Below are 19,915 nucleotides of genomic sequence, written 5' to 3'. Positions count from 1 at the left end.
ATACATTGATTTAAACATTGATTTATGAGTTTTTATAAAGATTTTATTTGGAAAATGGCAGGGTTTTTGTTTTGTTATTGATAATGTAATAATTCATTTAAGTAGAACCCCGGAAATCCAAAATTCCGAATAAGATTTTGAAGAAAAACATTTGTAAGAAAATATTTTTTAAAAACTCCCAGACATACTACTAATATTTTTTCACAAATCAAGATTACCTCCGATTTGTAAACAAGTATTTAAATACACTCAAAATGTTATAAATAAAATAACTGGTTGAATTATAAGCTACATAAAAAATTAAATCATGTTTTCAGGCGGGGCTATGTGAATTTAATCCAATATTTGGACCTTGCATAAAAATAGAAAGAGTCTTAATAAAAGCTTTCCCTATTCCAACATAGATAGCTGTTGAGAACTCACATGTACTTTGTCACGAATTTCATCAATATATCCAGAAGTTCCAAAAAATTAATAGTGTGGTGGTCAATCATTGTTGAATGTTACACGTGTGTATAGTGATAACTTAAACCAGCTTATGATGCCCAGACTTCCATATTCTTCTTCATCTTTGTTGAGATGTCAAAAAACATAGAAGTGATCACTTCACCAAGCCTATGACGTCGTAAGATTTGTAAATGCCCAGATTTCCACATTCTTCTTCATCAATGTTGAGATTTCGATTTTCTTTTATTAAAATTATATTCTGATTCTTGTGGAATCAAGATATTTCATATATGTATTTATGCAGACGGTTTTCGACATACCACACTGAAGGTTCATCAATGTATATCTCCATAACATGTTATTTAAATATATAAAACTCTGTCACACGACACGTTATGCATGTATGCCAGATAGTAAATTCTATATTACATTTTCAATATTTCATGTCCACAATTTTACAACGCAGTATGCATACAGAGTAGTACATGAAGAAAAATTTACTACAACCCATATTGCTTTCATTTATTTAACATGGTACACAAACATTCACGAAGATATTTCTTCGCCTGATTTCAACATGCTTTGCAAAATATTAATATTTTCAAAATCAAAATTTACCATCGTAAATATTTTTACGGATTTTAATTTTTTTTTAAATCGTTGTAACAATATGGATTTTTATTATCCTATGATCAATCACAAGCAATCACAATCTCCTGTTGACTATTTTATATATTAAACAATTCATTTGTTTTCATTTTGGATGTACATACGAATTTTACATATATGAAATTTTAAATGGGCAATCTAGGATTACTTGCAATAATAAAGTATTAATTTAAGATATTTTATTTTTTAATTCTGCATTTGCTTTGCAGAATGACATGTTGATTTTTTTTTAAATTAAACACTTGTAGATGAAAAGATATGTAGTTTTTGAAACTAGTCGCGTAAATTGAAATTAAAATAATTAAGCGGCATTAAACAAGTAGTTTTTTATCAAAATTTTTAAAGATCGTTTTTAAATATTAATGTTTTTTGTATGTTTTGAGTTCACATTTTTGTTATTTTTAATTTTTTTTTATTATTATCAAAAAACTTCATGAAATGTATGTAAAATTTGATCCAAAAACTTTATCAGTATATACTATGAGACGCCTGAAAATATGATTTTAATTTTTTTATCTTTCTTATTTATCATACCAGTTTTATTTACAATATTTAAAAATACTCCGAATATCTATTTTTAAAGTCCTATTTTAAGTATAATCAATATTAACGACTTAATTATTCACCTTAATTAGAAAAATTAAGGTTTTTTTACAAAAATAATATTGTAATGTACTTGCACCATTAGATTTGCAAATAGTAAATATTTTTACATAACTCCGGTAAGTTTGCTCATAAACGAAATACTTAATGCATAATATAATATACTTTTATAAAATCGTGCATATTATTGCGATTCTCGATGCATTTTATCGCTACATTTCTGCCATAAACGGAAAATCTATAAAATTGACTGCATTCGCAACGATCTGTATGCATCCCTCCATTTTGCAGGGACAATATTCTTTTATTGACTCACAAATGTGAACAATACCATCACCAATTTGCATGTACTATACATTGACGAAAATTAGACACCCTTGTTGAAATAAACTTATTCAGCTTCGTTGATTTCAAACTTGCTTTTTATGTAAAGCGTATCATTCACTGAATTTTATAGGCAAATGGTGAAAATTGAAAAACACAATTGAAATGCGCTGACTTGACTAAATATTTCATTTTTCCTTAAATTAAACATTATTATAATGGAATTTTAATTCTAAGAAGTTTGGAACCATACTGCTTCATACTGTTTTTGGGCAACTCCATTCGTAACAAGTTGTCATCTGGAGTAGACGTATTTGCTGCGCAATGTTCAATGAAAAGCAACATTTAAGAGTTTTTTCCCGTTTTTTAAAAATCATATTTCATATGGTGTACGGAGTACGTGGAAGTTTTTGGTATCGTAAGGGAATGGTAATTAACTTTAACCTAGCTATGAGTTTTTCAGTATTTTATAAACCCTGATGATGACAAGGTTCTTCCTCAAACCGGTTGGATAAAGTGTACCAATAAAAAGTGGTTAAAACAAATTTGTTTTATTTTATAAAGTTTGTAACCATTTAAATAACTCATATTACGATTATATGGATTGACTTAGTAGTTTTTATATATTATAAGTATGATATTATATTTATAATTTAATACAAACAAAACACAAATAATATAATATCGCATTTGTTTGAAAATTACGTATCTAGGTGTTTCCTAGTATGTAAAATGATTCGAGGAGAATCTTACATTCATTGGTATGATTCCTAAAATTTGAGTAGTGTGGTTTTCATCAAAGGTAGAGTGTTGAATGTTATACGTGTAATCTAGTACTTACTTAATTTTTTATTGTTTTTACCCTTTTTTCTAAAGTATACAAATTTTTAATAAAAAAAAATTAAAACTCTTAAGTTCATAAATTTATAACTCTTAAGTTCACTACACACTTACACGATCTCCCAAAATTATGCATTTTTTTACACAAAAAACTTTGCTTAAGATTTCTTTTATTTCATTTATTTATACCAGTTAAATATAAAAAGGGTATGCTTAGTGAATATTAAGTCTTAATCCGAAAATAACTTGGTTTAGTAAATACGTGTTTTTTTGCGAATCCAAATTCTGGCTATATACTGCGAACTGGACCCATATAATATCATTATAATGATAAAAACTCCGGTATATAAATCGATTGTTCAGATATGAATGCCATTCGAAGAAATGATTCCAGCCGGTGTAATAAATCATCTCGGTTCATCGTCCCCCTCCACATCATCTCGTCCAAATTACACGTCCATTCTCCACGTCAAGATGGCCGCAGCATTGTCAATTCTGGCATTTATCTACACACCATCAAAATATTGGCCTCACTTAGTTTAATAGATCAATTTGAGATAAGTTTGGATGCTGTCCAAGTGCTGGCAGCTGGTGAATGGATTATAGAGGGTCGTAAACTTTGGGTGTCTGATAATGAATCGGTTTTTATAAGCCCGAAAATCGCTTGGGCCGGAGACATTTATGGACCAGGCAGACGTTTATTTTCTTGTTAGTTAGTTAACGCGTTATCGAATAATTTGTTTTGTGCTAATCGTATTCATTTATACTAATGTTAACATAAGAAAACATTGAAAACATTAGTGCCTGTGAATATCAAAATGATAGTGGAAACGTTTGCAGATTTATTAAATGTGAAAATAAAAATGTTTGCAGGTATGTACATCACATTATTAATTCATAAATTTTAAGTAAAATTGACTAAACAGCATCTCATTTTCTTATACCAAAAAAATTTTTATGATTCTACTGGATTTTTTTTAAACAAGAGTCTCAAAAATCGCCTTTTTAAAAATAAATAAGATAATTTAAAAATATATTATTTATAGTTAAAAAAGGCTACAAAATAGTCAAAAGCTTTAAATTCTAGCAAGGTATTAAAAAAAAGTTTTTTATCGGTTACAAAAATATTTTGAAAAAATCTAAATTCAAAGAGATTTTTTCTTTAAAATGCTAGTTTAAATTGAATCACAGATTTAATTACATAATTGTTTTGTTAAATTTAGAAAAAAAGAATAAACGAGATTACCTCTTTTGTAACTATAAACTTTATGAAAAATAATTTTACACAAATATTGTTAAAAATCGTTAAGAAAAATAATTTGAAAAAATTAAATGTGCTTAAAAATAAGAATAATAAATAAATTGTTCCAGTTCTACTTTTTAAAGTTTTATCATAATCAACTTCCATTTCAATTTTCTTGTATATTCTTTAGTTTTTCTATTTTAAAACCTGGTATTTTTAAAACGTTCCCTAACTGTTTCGCTCGAACTCTTGTTATTATATATTTTGGGAATGTTCCAAAATACTGCGATGCTCACTGCATCCAAGTATTACAGGTTTTGCTCATTTTCCGCCATTTGAACACACCAGCATCCCCCAGGGCCGTGTGTTGTTAGTCCATAGCGAGTGAAATAAGTGAGCATCTTTGTATTGCCCGACCAAGTATTTGGCAACTTCAAACAGAATTGAAACAGATATGAAACATTTTGTTTGCCACTTATTTAGTTACCTATTTTTAAAACTAGTTTTCGTTTCGGTAACTTGGAAAACATGATAACTTGAAAAATTTCACAGCTCTTAATGTATACTTAAATGCTCTTTACAATGTTTCAATACATTTTATTTTTAAATATTCACATTTATTTTTAATTTTAATTTAATTTGGTAAATTCCACCATTTCTTTTAATCTGTTATTGTTTTACATACGGTGTTTGAAAACGATTCGGAATGCATCCAAATATGTGTCACAATAGAATTTAAGAAATAGTGGTATTTACCAAGTAAAACGTAAACTAATAACGTCATTGCATTTTTTGCTTGAAACACCGTTTTGTTTTGTAAAATTAAGTTTTTCTTCGAAATAAATATCAGATTTGAGAAAAATAGTTTTATTGAAGAAAAAGGAGGTAAAAAATGGTAAAAATATATTTATTCGCCAAATTCCAAAATATTTTTTTTTATGCGTGCAAACAATACTTGTGGCTTCTCGCGCAGTTAGTTACGTACTGACCTCGCATATTTGAGAGTTCACCCTTTAAACATCATTTCAAACTTCCTCAACCCATGATATTTTGAGTATTCTTCCATAGCACCACATTTCAAATACTTATTTCTTCCTTGTAGTACCTTGTGTGAGTCTATTTTTCTACACCATATATGTAGAAGCGCGCCAAGATCTTGCATCGTGCAATTCTGATCCTAAGATTGATGTTAAATTTACCTATGACAACTCTTATTTCCTCTATAGTTTAGCGTTTATCAAAATTTAACACTGAATTTGACTAACAGTTGTCCTTTGAGCTAATTGTCAAATGTCACGGGCGAAATAGATCTATGAGGAAGTGTGTGTTACTGTGGAATTATGGAGCCGTGAAAGCCTTCGACAAACCCCTTTAAATTAAGCTCACTCTCCGGAGTAGGTGAGACGCCTAGCAACTGCAGCTGTGTTCTCTGGTTGGTGAGAGCTGGAAGGTAATTGGCGTGTCAAAGCAGACGTTCAAGGATTAACTGCACTGATTGCTAATCTAAAACAGCGGGGAATTCTTACTTACATGAGTAGTAAAGATATCGAGATAATAACGTTTATTATATATTGCCAACAGTGTCTAAAATATGTTAATTTTTGGGTAATATATCCAAAATTAAACACGGTTATTGGATTGAATTCTTCTTTTATTTACATATATGAAATGTGACGCGTTTTGTCTTATTAAGACATTATTAAACACTGACTAAATATATTTACTAAATGCCCTTATATACTAACAATAATTGCTATTATTACGTCTTGGAGTACATACCATTATATCTTTTGCCAACAGTGTCAAAAATAATTAAATTGTTGAGTAATATGTATATCTAAAATTAAATACGGTTATTGGATTGAATTCTACTTTACTTACATATACGACAACCACACTACTCAAATCTTGGAAGCTCTATATACATGATCCAATTTCGAAATATTGTGCGTGAATTACTAGAACTTCACTAGAGACATCTGTTGTGAGATGAAAAAAGCTTTTCGTTAAGCAGGATCTCTTTCAATCGCATGTTAAGTCCGAAACCTGGAATATTATGTAGGTATATGTTGGAAATAAAAAATAATGTTTAAAATCAAGTATTCAAAAAATAAAACGCAAACATATAAATGTCAATACCGTTAAAATTACTACTTTTTATTGATGACGAGTACGGTATTGCTTATTTATTTCATTAATATTACTTTTCTCTCAGACGATATGTCAGAACCCAGTCTGAAGAAAAATCGTCTTTTATTTTGGCAATTTGGACTCCGGTTTGGTCATTGAATCTCAAACACCTTCTAAATAATGTTTTCCTCTTGGTTATCGGATTTCTAAAACTTATCGTAAACCTTTCGTCAGGGAATATTGGTATAAAGTTAGCGGTATTTTATTATTCATGGGACCGAGTTGCCGAGAATATTGTAGTATTTTTTCCTGTTTTTATTGGAAATACCAGACGAAGTATAAATGAATATTTTACAAAGAAAAGAATGTTTCACAAGTCCGTAGAATATCAATTCGAAGCATTGTTTGAAACCTTAAATAGTATGAAATTTAATTTTTTTTGTGCAGAAACTGGTCAAATCCATTTAAAATAACTTTTATTGTTAACACATTATTGAAATTTTGGAAGTTATATTTTTGCTTCGATATTTTTTATATTTAAAAAATCTTACACATGCTACTCCTTTGCTTATATCTTTGATTGAAATTAGTAAGTTTTTTAGTAGTAAAAATATACGTAAGACTCTTCGTCAATTATTTAACATACTATAAAACGCCTGAAAATATCACATCCAATAATTATGAATTTTATTTTTGACCGGTTATTTTTATTCACAATTTTTTTTTTATACAAATTCTGTAACTCGCTCAACTCTTATAAAGAAGGTCTTCCATATTCTTCTTAATTAATAAAATACCAATTTTATTGACAAAGGTTATAATGCTTTTTAGCAAAGGAAATGGTGGGGGAGTAAAAGGTAGATTTTGTTGTTGTTGTTATTATTTTAAAGGAATAACCTGAAAAGCCCATGCTTTTAAGAGGCTTGTCTGCAGATAGGATAGTAAGGAAAGGGATGGTTAATGTGAAAATTACATCTCAAACACACAGACCAATTGGAAATTAATATTTCTTGAATTCATTTTGCAATTGGCGGGAATCGAACCCCCGACGCCAGTTTCGCAGTCGTGCGCCTACCCAACTTCGCCACGGCGCGTGCATTAAAAACGCCAATGTCAAGTGAACTTAGAATTGTATACAATCACAGTAATGTATGCAAATTACTATAGAAAACACCAACACGAAAAACATCAGAAGGATCAATCGTTTGAAATATTCATTTTTTTTGTTGTACAAACAAGTACAAGATTTTATGTTAAAAAAACGTTTCTATATATGAATGTAAATGTGCGATAAACAATCTTTAAAAAACATGACGTCATCATGATAAAAATCCTTTTCGTATTTTTTTATTTAATCGGTAAGAATCGATCTTAGTTTGAAATATTCAACCATCAACCAAATACCATCCCCTTTAGCGACAATCAAATAAGAAAATAATATCTCAAAATATAATTTTTTTAGCATTTTTAATATCTCAATATATACACACTCAGAAATAGTATTGAAACAAACATTTTATGTATCCATATCGATCTAAAGGGTGCGTCGTCACAGTTTTTTAACGATCCTCTTACAGCAGTAAATTTGTTCAGTGCTTTAATGTTTTTATAAGTTTCTCATCTACGTTATTTATCATTTAAAATATTATTCTCTGAAATATATCACAATGAAATACGATTCATCGTCAGAAAAATTACATGAAAAACTTTTTAAAAATTCTATTGATTGTGACACTTATTTGGGAAGTTTTTGATTACAATATCACTAAAATACTTTGCGAAACTTTTGCATTCACAAAAACATCTGTTTTCAACATTTTCATTATGTGATTAAATTTCAACGTCAAAACCAAATTAATTTATCAGAGAAAACTTTACTAAAATACAACTTTATATAAACATTCACAAATCTCTCGAATAGATTCCACGTGTAAATGTCAAACAATTTTCATTATTCCGCAAGAGCATTGATCCAAGTAAAATTCCGAAACATTAAACTTCTAGTTTATACGAAAGCTAAACAAAATTTAATTCCTTCACAGTATACTGGTATAGAATAGTGTCGCATTATTGATATCCTGATAATTTCAGTTTATATTTTACAAGACTATTATAAATTCCCCTTTTGAGAAAACTATGTTTTGTTTTTTGGTATTCGGTTAAGGTAAAAAATTTAGTAGAATACTTCAATTAAAAAAAATTGAAGTACCTACAAACTTTTTGTATTTTCACGTGTTGATGAGAACATCGTTTTGTTTGAATTAATGGACTCAAAAAAAGGTATTGTGCAACTTTTTTATTTTTATATTTAAATCTAGATGTTATTCCATAAAATTAAATGCTTAATCAATAAATAATAATAAAAATAATAAACCCTTATCCGCACCCCAATGGTGCATAGGGAACTGCGTCATATAAACGCAGTGTTATCTTGATCGTTTAAACATGAAGGAAAGGTGATCAGCCCTCCGCTTCAGGTACCAGTCCAGGGTAATATCGAATAAATATAAGAGTGAAAAAATTACTTATATTTATTTGACCCCCCCCCCCTGGGAATCGAACCCGGGACCACCAGAACTGTAGCCGAGCAGGCTGACCATTACACTACGGAGGCAGACTACTATCAATAAATATATATTTTTTAATGTTTCATTAACATGCTTTTACAATTGAAATAAACTTGTTTTTATCCCTTTAAACGCATAAAGCAAAAAATAAAAGATGATTTGAAAAATGTAAATTTTCCACAAAAATAAAGTATTCTATAAAATTCCTTTATTTTTTACTTTAGCCCATGGCTTGTTAAATCTATAGACAAGATTTTACAAATCTTTTACAAGACATAGACTATAGTCGATTCACGCGTCCGAAAGAGAAAAAATTCCGGCGACTTGAGTCGATTTACGCGTCCAACGGGTTAATACCCACCCTTTGGAGTTAAATAATTAAAGCTGTGATATATTTCAATATTAAATGATTCCCTATAAACATATGTATAAATAGCAGGTAGATACGTGTTCACTCGACTGCGACGCGATTAAGTGTGTAATTACCTAATTCACGTTGTTTTGCAATTCGAGCTATACGCTGAACACCGCAATTAATACCCCATTAGTGCATTTCAGTATTTATGCTAAATTAACTTCAGCGTTTAATTTAATAATTTCAACATCCAAGCGAACTAATAGTTCATTTCATTATTCTTTGTGATTTTCTCCTCTAAGTAAATTGCACTTGAATTTAGACAGAAAAAGAAGTACAAACTTTTAACAATCTTCGTAGATAGGATTTCATTTTGTAATGCGTGAAAAGTATTGAAATTTTTTAAAGAACTTTTTTGTTTTAGTTATCATAATTTTCCTTTTAGGTTAAGTGATCATGCTACAAAAGTATCAAATTGTATCAAAACATCAATCATACTTCATACTTCATAATTGTCATACTGAAATATATATTTTTTAATATATATAGCTTTAAATAATCAATAAAATAAAAATATTGTTGTTTAATGGCATTTCTCATTTGTTTAATGGCATTAACTAAATATGGAGTTATGGTCCCGTGGTTAGTGTCACAGACTGTGCGACACTAAAGTTGTTTTTTTTTATTATTTATAAATACTAGCTGTACTAGACTATGCATCGCTGTGGCTCAATTAGAATAATTGGATAAAAAAATATGAACGCTCTTCAAATATTTTAAACTTCACGTTGCTCGTGAAGCAATGAAAATATTTAAAAAATACATGAATTAACATTAATACGTAACTGCGGTTACCAATAAGTTGTGTTTAGAATTACGGTTGTGGCTGTTTTATTCGATAGAAGGCTCTGCCATTTGTTAAAAAAAATATATTTAACATTTCACAGGAACAAAACCCTGTCATATAAAACACGCAACATTGCGTCAAAATTTCAATGCAATCGGACAATAATAACTTTAGAATTTTTAAGATTTCATTTTCATTTAAATAGACGCACCTTTATTTTTAAAGAATAATTCATATGAAGCAGTGTCTTACAAATAGCAAGAGTGTATGAAATTATTTGATTTAATCATCGCACGTCTCAAAATATCTTTCGAAGATCCATCATAACGAGGGCGAGCGTGAACAACTTTGGTGATCGAGTTAGTTCAATAATGGACCAGTTTCGCCGAAACATATGTATATATCTTATACATATATGAATATAACACCAAACAGTTTAAGTGCCCTTAATGTCTCGTAGCGCCGGGGTATTGTGAAGCAAGCCGAACAATTGCACCGCCACTTCACAATAGCCGCATAGTTCTGGACGTTTAGCGCATTACAGATTGGTTCGCCGACCAAGTTCGTATCGTAGACTAGTATTGTATTGAAGAACCACACATTGTTTGATGGTTCCAGATGCATGATCAATTTAAACGTGCAAGAATCGTGCGATTGCATGCAACTACAAGATGCACGCTATTACCATATAGTACCGAAGATGAAAAGGGAATGTCTGGAATATTACGTATTCTAACTTTAATACAAACGGGAATACAATTACATAATTATTATATGCAAATTTCAATTCCTGTTAATTCAATTCAGAATGAGCAGGCCTTATTATTTTTTTCACGAATGTAAAAAATGTTCTCAAATAATGATAATAATAATTACTGGCAATTTGAGTTATCATTTCTTTTGGAGGGGGTAATTTAATTTGAGTATAATAAGTGCATCAATGCTTTAAGCAATCATGAAATTAAGGTTGTTAATTAAAAAAAAAATAATGTGACCATTTTTTCCTGCAAAAATGCTGAATGTGTTTCATTTAGGAATTATTCATATGGTACTATAATTTGTGTTGAAATATCAATAAAAGTTGTTAAATTTAAGTTTTGCACTGACGATTTTTGGTGAAACTGCATTCTATACAATATATCAATAACTACCATGTATGGTTTTCGTTTTTCACTATTATTTTGTACCGACTATCAATTAAATCTATTTAGTATGTTTACACGTATGTGTATATATATATATATATATATATTTATATATGTATATTTATATATATATATATATATATATATATATATATATATATATATATATATATATATATATATATATATATATATATATATGTGTGTGTGTGTGTGTGTGTATGTGTATGTGTGTATACATACATAAATAGATTTCACCGATAGATATCTTATTTATCTTGTACAATACATATTATTAATGCTAATTAGTTTTTTTTTTTTATATTTGTATATAAAAGTAAATTATAATTGTATATTATATATGTGTAGACTATATTTCGTATTACATATTGCTTTCAGCCACATTCAGTTCCATACTGAGTTGTTTTTGTGTCCAAACCTATGGCAATGCTGACATCATCAAACCAATGCATAACGGCCTGTTTACTCATCGTTTTTTAGAAAAATCACCAAATATATCTGAAAATAGTTATTCTTATTTTTGGAAAACGATGTATAACATTCCGTCCATTAGTTTTCTCGAAATAGATTTTTCTCCTTTGTGGATACGCTGCACAGTGGAATTTATTTTAATAATTGTGATAGTAAAATTATATAACTTATGTCTAGAAAGTAATATAAGTTGTTTATCCTATCGTCTGGAAAATTTACTTGTATGTTAAAAATACTTTTATGTTACAAGTTTTTTCCGATGCGAAATTTAAATTAGCGTAAAAATTTGTATGTAGTAGTTTGTAATAAGTATATTTTGTAAATTCTTTCGCGTCAACATAAAATAATTTATTGGTAATAATATGAAGCTCCTTAAACTATGTGTTGTAGATACCTTTTTGATTTCTTTACTTTTATCGTTTTAAAGATATTTTTGTAGCTTCAAAACACTCTCTTAAAGGAATACCGATGAAATACATAAAGGAAATATTGTCATTTATGTTATCAGTTTTTCAATAAAACCCCGTTACTTGGAGGATCTTAAAAGAATGCGCGTTTCGTGATTCTAAAAAAACGGATGACGAGGTTAGAAAACCATGTGTATAAAACTCGAGAATCCGCCTCCATAGTGTTATATTTTGCGTATTTAGTTCCCAAGTCTCAAGTTCGATTCCCTGGGGGGTCAAAACAAATAAAAGTGTTTTTCTCTCTAATATTTATTTACTTTTCTCCTGGGTTGGTATATGTTGTCCAAAACTAATCATCTTGCCTTAACATAACAATTCATCATTTTAATTCAGTTTTCTATGCACCATTAGGTGCGGATAAGGGTCAGTAGTAAAAAGCAGCATTGCAAATCATGTCAAAGTGAAATAAATATTGTTCTTTGAAAATTGGAGGTCCCGGGTTCGATTTTCAGCGGTGGGGTCCAATAGATATAAGTGATTTTTCACTCTAATATTATTCAATATACAGTATCCGAAGCGGAAAGCTGATCACCTTTCCTTCGTGTGTAAATAATCAAGATAACACTGGGTTTATATAATGCAGTGCCCTATCCAACATATTGTAAGGATAAAGATTTGAGGATATTTAAAGTATTATTCAAAATAGGTTTTCATTTTAAAACGTGTTCTTTTGTTAATTTACTTAGTTATTAAAAAAATTGTCGTTCATTGTTTTCGAATAATTCATACAAAAATAATCACAGCAGAATAACGATATTTTTTTCTCCTCAAACCAATAAAACAAATATAGTTTATTTAAAGATTTGGCATTAAATTTGTAGAACTCCATTTTAATTTTTGTATTAAATATTTTATCAAACACTGATTTTTTGAGTCGACTAAGTTATATTTTATTGTTAAAAAAACACTCAAAAATCAATTTTGTGACAATTGTTCCGCACATTCGTTTAAAAATGCCATGACTAGGCTAAACAATTGACAAAAAATGGTTAAAATGTGTTTTTTTAACTATAAAACACAACTTAGTAGACTCAATCATCAATGTTTGATATTATTTTTTGACATCTCATCAAAGATGAAGAAGAATATGGAAGTCTGTGCATTAACGGGGCTGACGACCGTCATTGGCTAGTTTAAGTGATCACTTAACACAAGTGTAACATTCACTAATTCTACCCATTATTGACAACCATACTACTCAAATTCTTGGAAGTTCTATATATATGAACCAATTCAGAAACATTGTTATCGAATCACTAGACCTTCACTAGAGACATCTATTGGTGAGATAAAAAGAAGCTTTTTAATGAGCAGAAATTCTTATTTATCAGTATGTGAGGTCCGAATCCTGGATTATAATCACATAAAAATGAAAATAACTCCTGTAATAAGATAATCTAGATTTTGTGAACAAGTATTTGGACACACTCAAAATGTTGTAAATCAATGTTTGATGTAACATATAACACGTGAAATAATTAATTAATTTTTTAACTTAAATGTTATTTTGTTTGAAAATCACCATAAAACATTAAAATAGAAAATCACAAAGTGCTTCAAATACAAATTATTTACATGTTTTTTGGTTTTGCGTTTTCTAAAACGTCCCACTGTGCCATAATAAGTACTCGCATAAATATACACTAGGATATACCTACATTATACGTTCTCGGAGTATATTTCCTTTCTGGACTTCTCCTTTCAGCTCTTGGATCGACTAATGCGAGAGGACAAATCACTATTGACCGTTTCATTAGTGCTATTCAACATTCAAAGCGAGGCGGCTATTAAGAGACACATACACTAAATCAAACCTTTTCACGCATAAATAGGTTTAATTTAGCTTTTCATGGTTTCGTTACTCCTACAAATCTCCCACTCATTACGAGAGATATTAAATTTCATTCGATAAATCAGGAAAGAAAAGCAAAAGATTTATTTAATTCACGCATCTTTTTAGTACAGTCAGAATCACCCGTTAATTCATACTTAATCTTTTTATTTAAGATTTATTATAAAAAATGACAGTTCACAACATTAAATTTTACTGTAAATACCAAAACTTCTATTTTCTTCTTCATCTGTGTCGAGATGTCAAAAAAATACTAAAAAGTGGAGAAATCCAAGATTTTTGAACAAAGACATACTGAAATATATATATATATATATATATATATATATATATATATATATATATATATATATATATATATATATATATATATATATATATATTTCTTATTTGAAATACAATAGCACTCAAAATGATTTTTTTCTGGTCAAATCGACGTCTTTTAACGTCTTTCGGCGTAATTTTTAAGGAATATTATGGATATCGCTCACTCCTTTCAACAACGTCATTTATCAAAAATCGTCAAAAGTCATGTTTTCGGAATGTCCAAAAAACGTACTATATCACAGCAAAAACGGCATATTTTTAACTTAATATTTACGCGCTACAGGGCAGAAAGTGTTGTTTTTGCATTTTGTAGAAAAGGTATTGCTTAATTATTTTTTTAAATATACTAAATATTTTTCAAATGGAGAAAAAACATTCAGGTTTTACCTAAAAGATCTGTTTCGTAGTAAAAAGTTCAATAAGTGGCTTGATATTTATTTTCAATCCATTTCATTATATTTTTATACTTTGAAAACGATCTCCTGAAAAATCAAGTTTTTTGATATATGACGTTGTTGAAAGGAGTGAGCGATATGTCGAATCAAAAGAAACCTAGTATGATATTATCACAAATTACGCGATATCCTATCGTTTGAACTACTCATATCGTATAATAATAAACCCCTGAATTAACGTTACTTTGAACGTAGGATACTGTGTAATAGGCATCAAGCAATCTCAAACAGAATAACAGATTATGGTCGAATGTGGATTGAAGCAACTTCATTGGCTGATTAGTTACACTTACCTTTGTACATATGTGGTATATGTACATGATATACCAGGCTTATAAAGGAATATTGATGGAGATTATTAAGAAAATAAACTTTTTATATCTTCGATAACAAAGTGCTCTTTTTTTAATAAATAATTATCATTTTACTCCAATGCTATATTGCAATTTAATTTTTCTAGGAAAAATTAAGTATGTTGTTATTTTTGGTACTCTCACTGGAGTTCTACCTCCCTTTCACATTAAAAAACATGTTTTAAAGATTTTCGAAAAATGGTATGTAGAAAACAGTCAAAACATGAAGATGCATGAATGTGGAAGAGGCGAAGAAGAGATAGATTGCTGTGTTTTTTATTCTCTATGCCTGCGAAAGCAGCGTGATGGTTAGTTCATTAGTTATTTTTATGTATATATATTTATATATATATTTATATATATATTTATATATATATATATATATATATATATATATATATATATATATATATATATATATATATATATATATATATATATATATATATATATATATATATATATATATATATATATATATATATATATATATATATATATATATATATATATATATATATATATATATATATATATATATATATATATATATATATATATATATATATATATATATATATATATATATATATATATATATATATATATATATATATATATATATATATATATATATATATATATATATTTAAATATATATATATATATATATATATATATATATATATATATATATATATATTATATATATATATATATATATATATATATATATATATATATATATATATTTATATATGTATAAATATATATAAATATATATATATATATATATATATATATATATATATATATATATATATATATATATATATATATATATATATATATATATATATATATATATATATATATATATATATATATATATATATATATTTATGTATATATATAAATATGTATATATATATATATATATATATATATATATATATATATATATATATATATATATATATATATATATATATATATATATATATATATATATATATATATATATATATATATATATATATATATATATATATATATATATATATATATATATATATATATATATATATATATATATATATATATATATATATAAATATATATATATATATATATATATATATATATATATATATATATATATATATATATATATATATATATATATATATTTATATATGTATAAATATATATAAATATATATATATATATATATATATATATATATATATATATATATATATATATATATACAGGGTGTCCATGCTGCAAGAGCAAAGCTTCAAGGGGGTGGTTGGCGTAACGCAAAAAATCGTTCTACAGGAGGGGTCTAAAATGCACCGTTAAAGAGTTACAGGGTGTTTAAGTTTTATTTTTTGTTATTTTTAACACTATTAGAAATTTAATTTTATCTGAAAAACTGCTCGTTTTAAAAACTTAAATTAAACTGAATTCGATAGGTAATTATTGTACCTTAATTTTGGTATAACTTTTGTTGATCAACGCCATACTAAACTGAAGTTATTTAGCTTAAAAGTAAAAAAAAATCTTACATTGTGAACTACGTTAAGTTGAAATACCTAAAAATAATAATTCTTAATCTTTTTTTTTTTTAATTATTTATTGTTTAATTTTGCGTCAAAATGTTTGAAAGTTTGAAATCAATCCCACTCACGACAAAAAAGTTACAGGATTAAACACGTGCGCATGTTCTACTACACAGGATCACATTGGGCGCAGAAAAATTATAGGAAAATTTAGAATCAATAGATATTAACCTAGAAATAAGTAAAAGATTACAAATTTGTAAAGATAATAACGGTGACCATTTTGAATTTTTTTTATAAAATTCTATTAGTTTTAAGTTATTGTAAATACTATTAATAAATTTGAGATTTAAAAATAAATAAATTAGTGGAGTTTAATATTTTAATGTACTGAAGTGGCGAACATGCGCACGTGTTTAATCCTGTAACTTTTTTGTCGTGAGTGGGATTGATTTCAAACCTCCAACATTTTGATGCAAAATTAAACAATAAATAATTTAAAAATTAAAAATAAAAAATTACAAAATAATTATTTTTAGACATTTCAACTTCAAGTTCAAAATGTAAGAAAAATTTTTTTTTCAACTTCGAAGCTAAATTACTTCAATTTAATATGGCGTTGATCAAAAAATGATATACCAAAATTAAGGTACAATAATTACCTATCGAATTCAGTTTAATTTAAGTTTTTAAAATGAACGGTTTTTCAGATAAAATTAAATTTCTAATAGTGTAAAAAATAAAAATAAAATAAAACTTAAACACCCTGTAACTCTTTAACGGTGCATTTTAGACCCCCCCTGTAGAACGATTTTTTGCATTTCTCGGCATTCCCAACCACCCCCTTGAAGCTTTGCTCTCGCAGCATGGACACCCTGTATATTTGCATACACTTATTGTTTTTGTTTGTATTTTCACATGTTGATGAGAACAGCTGCAGTTCTCGAAACTAGTCATGTCTTAATAATTTAACTAAAAAAAGTTGTCTTTATAATATTTAAAACAGTTATACAATTACACTAAGTAAGTTTGCGTGTCGCTTATCGCACTTGTTCCGTATTAAAACACGTACTTCCCTTTGTTTCTTCAAGAAAATAAACGACTGTTTTGGCTTACTCTAACTTCAAATGGCTGTAGAATTAAACTAAATGTCTTACTTTTATTCCGAACGTTGACTTTAACCGATGTTTTCACCGTAAATGAATAAATGGAAATTCGTACAACGGCTTCCGGAGTTACTTAAGTGTGCATCTACCCTAAACTCTTTGAGGAAACTTACCCTACTTTGCGTTATTACTAATTAAGGCTAATTATTTTAATTATGGAATTATATTAAAGCTAACCGAATTGCGTTATAATTATATATAATGTTCGCACTGCTGTCTTACGTTTGAGTATACTTTAAAGAAGTCTCTGTTAAAGGCAGCTTTTCCTTTTTAACATGACAAAATGTATTTTTAATATACTTATCCTATTCATAAGCTTCAAAGTCCTCTTTGATAATTTATATCATACTCAAATAATGAACATTTGTTTCACAATTTCAAAGATTTCGTGGATATTTTAATAAAGATATTTAAAAGAACTTAGCATCAATTGTCAGTAACACCCTCCTTTTCGTTCATCTTTCACTTTTTGTAGTACGACATAAAAAGTAATACCACTTAAATGTTAAGTGGAATTACACAAAGTGAACGATAAATGATTAGGAGAGTGTTACTTACCATACCACAAAGTTAACAATGCTTTTGATGTACAAGTCAATTTTCAGTGTCCGATGCACGAATAGATCTCATAAATAAATCGAGATTTTTTTATACTATGATATTAATCAGTCTTGATAAAGAAACGGTTAGCTTCGAAACCGGTAGACATTATAATTTAGTCAAAATAAAATGTACATTTTAATTATAATTATTGTTAAATGAAAAATATAATCAATCATAGGCTTGTCAAATTCCACATTATTAAATTTGTAAGTATGGTTGTAAAATATTTACCCAACAATTTGTCCAGTATTTTTTAAGGACGAACAAAAAGCGATTTAGGTCCGAGAAAAATACATTATTTTAAAAGCCGCTGTCAGAAAAGATTGCTGTAATAAACACGTTATCTCCCTTCACAAATCAAGAACGTTCCAAATAATCCTGAAATCCAGTGAAGCTGTTTCCGTAATAATAAATCCTCGAAACTGCCAAGAAAAACATGTCAAACAGACCCATACCAAGTCCTTAAATTAAATTTCCATATACTTACGAAAGGTCAGCGTATTACAAACATCACACTCGTCCGTTTTGAAGGACGAGTTTCGACGAAGCACGAAAAGGCCTCGTCAGCAAATATCCAACGTGAAAATTCTAAGAGAAAGGGTTTCACAATTTGAATTAACCCTTCACTGCCCAATGTAACAGATGCGATGCTCAGGTCCAAAGTATTATTAATATTTTGATACTACTAGCTGTACCCGATCGCAGATTTTTGTGGCTCATTCTGATTATGCGTAAATAGAAAAAGAGAGATAGCACACGTTTGAAAAATTTGTTTATTTGCACAATAACACAGCAACAAAAAATGAAATTTGAACGAGTTATGAAGTTATGAATTCTATTTCGTTATTCTATATTTTTTATTATAAGTTATATTATTTTAAGTTTCCAGGAAGTCTCAATTAAAAAATTTAAAAAAATATATTTTGAAATGAAATTTATGTAAACATAATGAATGTTTTACATGTAAAAGAGCGTTACAAAAAAACGATTTACTGGTTTACATGTTTTTATTTTAATATGCTCATTTTTGTGTATGTGTGTTTGTTTGTGGAAAGCAATGTTTTGAACACGAGAGCCCACATTTTTATTTATATAATATTTGCTGACCACCAAACACTAAAAGATCTTTAAAACGATTACTGGTTAGTCTGCTTCTTAAATAACGATACAATAATGATGATGGGGTATAAAAATCCACGATTTAAGACAATAATTTGTCAATAATAAATTTTATAAAATATGTAATTTTATAATTAGGATAAATCAAATCGCGATTGTTAATCCATTGATTTATTTTATATTTTTTTGAAATCTGTTACCATACAGTGTCAAAAAAATGAGTTAATAACTAAAAATTTCTAACGCTGGTTTAATTAGGATAGATTCTGTTATAACACTACCTTTATTTCAGCAGTTAGATTTCCCTCTAATAACGCACTTAGAACATTGTCCAGCGTTAGCAAGT

Source organism: Brachycentrus maculatus, unplaced genomic scaffold (assembly GCF_059751285.1).
Source record: "Brachycentrus maculatus isolate JH-2025_06_01 unplaced genomic scaffold, ASM5975128v1 h1tg000165l, whole genome shotgun sequence".
Classification (NCBI taxonomy): Eukaryota; Metazoa; Arthropoda; class Insecta; order Trichoptera; family Brachycentridae; genus Brachycentrus; species Brachycentrus maculatus.
This window is presented reverse-complemented; position numbering follows the sequence as displayed.